Source organism: Urocampus carinirostris, chromosome 13, assembly GCF_059441175.1.
Source record: "Urocampus carinirostris isolate Australia breed hairy pipefish chromosome 13, RoL_Ucar_1.0, whole genome shotgun sequence".
Classification (NCBI taxonomy): domain Eukaryota; kingdom Metazoa; phylum Chordata; class Actinopteri; order Syngnathiformes; family Syngnathidae; genus Urocampus; species Urocampus carinirostris.
This window is the reverse complement of record NC_142361.1, coordinates 34,307,821-34,311,979: the sequence shown is the minus strand read 5'-3', so window position 1 is coordinate 34,311,979 and position 4,159 is coordinate 34,307,821. Positions and strand designations below refer to the sequence as shown.

The 4,159-nt window shown below is 43.0% G+C and overlaps 1 pseudogene; it reads right to left on the bottom strand.

Moving 5' to 3' along the window:
* Positions 1-446: 446 nt before the first annotated feature.
* Positions 447-617, bottom strand: LOC148354412 (U2 spliceosomal RNA; annotated as a pseudogene).
* Between the last annotated feature and the right edge of the window lie 3,542 nt (positions 618-4,159).

Here is a 4,159-nt window from a genome sequence, read left to right as displayed (position 1 = left end):
AACACCGAAGATAGGAGCAGACAATAAAACAATAGGGCAGCTGCTGGAAAAGGCTCCGAATAACTTCAGCCAATAGCGATCGATTTAACAGATGATTGACACATCTTTTTCGGCCAATTGTAGGGTTTGTTTTGGCCCTCTAGCCAATCCGAGGCTCCGAATAACTTCAGCAAATAGCGATCGATTTAACGGATGATTGACACATCTTTTTCGGCCAATTGCAGGGTTTGTTTTGGCGCTCTAGCCAATCCGAGGCTCCGAGCCGCGTGCGCCCGCATCTAACCACGTGATGCAATCACAGGTTTATTGTTCTATATTCTTTATCAATTATCCATTATCCGATATCGGTCAAATCATAATAGGCTACAAAGACAAGGTGTCGAGACACTTGCTCTCAGCCAAGAGGCCGAGTCAAGGTCCTAGCCCCAAAGCCAAGTAGCGATCATTGCGAATGCACCGTTACCGGAGGTACTGCAATACCGGGCCGATGTGTGGAGTGGACAGAGCAAGCTCTTATTCCATCTCCGGATTGCATAAACCAAACTAACAGCATTGCTGTACTTTGAACAGTTACATGCTGACATTGGCCGTAGGCAGTCCAAAAACCGACAAAAAAGACTAAAAATCAATTCAGAACCGGCCATCACATGCCGACATATTTAGATTCTCATAATCGGCTATCACAGGTTTAACCCAGACCAGGCTGATAGTTTTTGCAAATGCAACTACTACCGTTATAAATGGAAAATTATACCTGTAATTAACGTATGATGCAGACTTGTAAAGTCCAGGTCCCGTTGAAAGTAATCCAAGGAAACAAAATGTATAAGTTAAGGGTGGGCAAAATATAAATCCACTATTGTCCGCTGCGACAACAGACAGATCTACCGGTAACTCAGCTTTACCCCATTTCCCATCAGCTCCGCACCTTCTTTTTGATTTGTCCGTAGAACACATAACATAATAAATCTCTAAAATAAATACATTACAAAAATATACAGTTGCAAATACATATTATACATAGTTACACATATTTACGAAGAAAGTCGGTACACCGAGAGAGTTTTCAAAGCTTTAATAATAATAATATAACTTTCATCCCAAACCGTAACTTTGAAAGGTACCAACACGCTAGTTAGGATCACGCTCGCAATTCGTCAAGCGTGACTGTTAGCAAAAGCATCCCTTAATTGTAAATAAGAGCTTGCTCTGTCCACTCCACGCACCGGCCCGGTATTGCAGTACCTCCGGGGAAGGTGCATTAGCAATGATCGCATCAAGGCTTTAAGGCTAGGACCTTAGCTTGGCCTTTTGGCTGAGAGTAAGAGTCCCGGCTCCTAGGCTTTGTAGCGTATTATGAACTGACCGATAACGGATAATGAATCATGAATAAAGAAGATAGAACAATAACCCTCAATAAATCCACCCCTCTAACGAAATTGTTGATATGCTTAACGAAATTGTAAATATGTTTGATTGTCGAGAAGGGTTGTTCAAGCCTCACATTGTTTGTTTGCTGTTATTAGTGTAAATAAATTTGTTCAAACCAAAACCTCACGGCAGATCGTTCTCAACTTCTTCCTCACAACTATAGCCATCAAGGGCGTTTTCCTCATTATCAGAACGTACCTTAATCTTACAGACAATGAATGCTTAAATTTAGAGGTTGCAGTTATTCTTGGCGCATATTTTCTACTGGTCTTAATCTTACCTTTTACATTCCAACGCCGCTGGTGGCCGTTAGAAAAATCCCATATATTGGCCGCTTCACTGAATAAGCCGCAGGGTTGAACATTTGGGAAAAAAGTAACGGTTTATAGTCCGGAATTTACGGTACATGCTTCCATTAGGTGAAAAAGTGGTCGGCCACCTGAGCGGATACGTTTTGTAAGTTGGTACTTAACAAGGCTGCCTGAAAAAGTATTCAAATAATTGCTTGAGTAAAAGTCAGTGTATGCTGTGCAGTTCTCCACAACATAAAACAACAACAAGAAACAACAAAAAAAACGCCAAGAGGGAACCCCAGCCCGTTCTGGCCCGACTTACTGATTGACATTTCATGCTGAAACCCGGACATATTTTTGGAGCCAAAATTGTACCTTTAATTGGCATCATCCTAAAGTGCGTAGTGTAAACTGCTGTGCCGGCTGGTTGCCGAAACAGTTGTAAGTCTTGCAGAGCTGCTACAAAAACATCTGCTTGAAAAAGAAAGATAATATGATAGCTGTAAATCGTAAGTATGGCGTACGGATGTCAAGACCAGAACAGAAGGAGGACCCAGATTCGTAACGTTAATCAGCGATCCGGTGCTCGCTGGACGAGGGAAGCAAGCCGCTCACGGGATCGGAGCGTGTTCGGAATGCGGAAGTAGATCTTCTGGCGCGAGAGATTATAGCGTGGTTACACGGGAAAAACGGGTCGTTAGCCAAGACAGGTGATCAGAAGGTGGTCGGGTTCAAAAACAGGTCATAGCCGGGGGGGCGAGATCAGAACGTGGTCGGGGTCAAAAAACAGGTCGTAGCCGGAGACAAACGGGGAAATCAGGTACAGATGGGTGAAAAATGGGTGACAAAACGGGACCGACGGTGGTCAAATCGAAATGCTTGCCTTGTGTAGAAAGAGGTTTTCTGACGGACTGACAAACAGGAGGGGCAACCAATCAGGTAACCAGCAACAGCTGGTGTCAACCAGCGGGCACAGGTAAGTGCAATAAGTAGTCATGACAACGGATATGTCTTTCTGTCAGTATTATGTACAATTGATTGACTGGGAAAGAGTCTGGTTGTTACCAAACCGCTACTTGTTTTATGTCCACTTTTGTGTAAAAATGAATTATGATCATTTTTTGGGGGGGGATTACCATTTAAATTCCACTGTCCACTGTCTTTGGGCAAGAACCTTTACCCAACTTGCCTTAATTTTGGTTAGTTTGCTAAGGCTACATATTTATTATTTACATTCACACTGACAATCCCTGAATAAAGAATACCTGAAAACCTTCCCGTTTGGAGTTTGCATGTTCACCCCGCCCCTGCAAGGGTTTTTTTCGACTCTGGTTTCCTCCCACATTCCAAAACCATGTATGTCAGGTTAATTGGCCAGCCCTAAATGCCCCTAGGTGTGAATTAGCGGGAGAGAGGTTGTAAGCCCTGAGACTGGCTGGAAAACCAGTTCAGGGTCTCCCCTACCCACTGCCCGAAGATGGCTGGGATAGGCTACAGCACCTCTGTGACCAAAAGCAGCACAGAAAATGGATGGATCAATGCCTCAATAGAGAACTTACTGTACAGTGTCTTTATCTAGAAAAGTGCTAAATGAATCTGTGAACATGATCTTATCATCTTTAATATGAAATATTAAAGATGATTTGTTTTCATTCAATGGAAACCAGTCACATTGACTTAACCACCAGTAGCTTGGAAGTTAAGCTACTGGTGGTTGATATCCCAATGGGAAGCTTCAATGAGTATAGAGGCCAAGTTCCAATTTAATGGACACATATGCATTCGGAGCAGGACGTCAATCGGCCCCGCCCCAAAACATACACAAAGGAGCAGAGAGAATCGAAACATTCAGTCGTGTTCCAAAGTTGTCCAGGCGACAATGGAATTTATACTGTGTTCGGTCAGCGATGACGTGTTGATTTTCTCTAGCCGGGTGCTTCTCCGAATTTCCCAGAAATAGTTGGAGTTGCCTTGACCCAGCCAAATTCTTATCAGTTAAGCAAATAGTTGCAGTCCAATTTCTTATCAGTTAAGCAAATAGTTGGAGTCGCCCTGATCCAGCCAAAGTCTTGTCAGTAACGCACCTTCCAAATGTTTCTACTTTTATTCCACAATAATGCGTATTTTCAAGTTTTGAGTGAATTTCAAACAATCAAGACACCTCCACTTGACGCATTTTCAATGACTTATAAAATGGATGATTCCCCGCCTGCGGCACATTTACCCTGTCAGCTCTCAAGGTAACCGAACTCATCATTATATCACGCGCCGTTCCATTTTTCCAAATGTTTTTAATCCGACACAAGGTTGTGATTACGGAGAAGGTTATGAGCGTCTATTAAAGTTATCGATCCTGTTTAGTAGCAGCCTTTTGCCTTTGCAAATGTCCCCTTAGCACAACTTGGTACTTAACAAGGCTGCCTGAAAAACTGGCA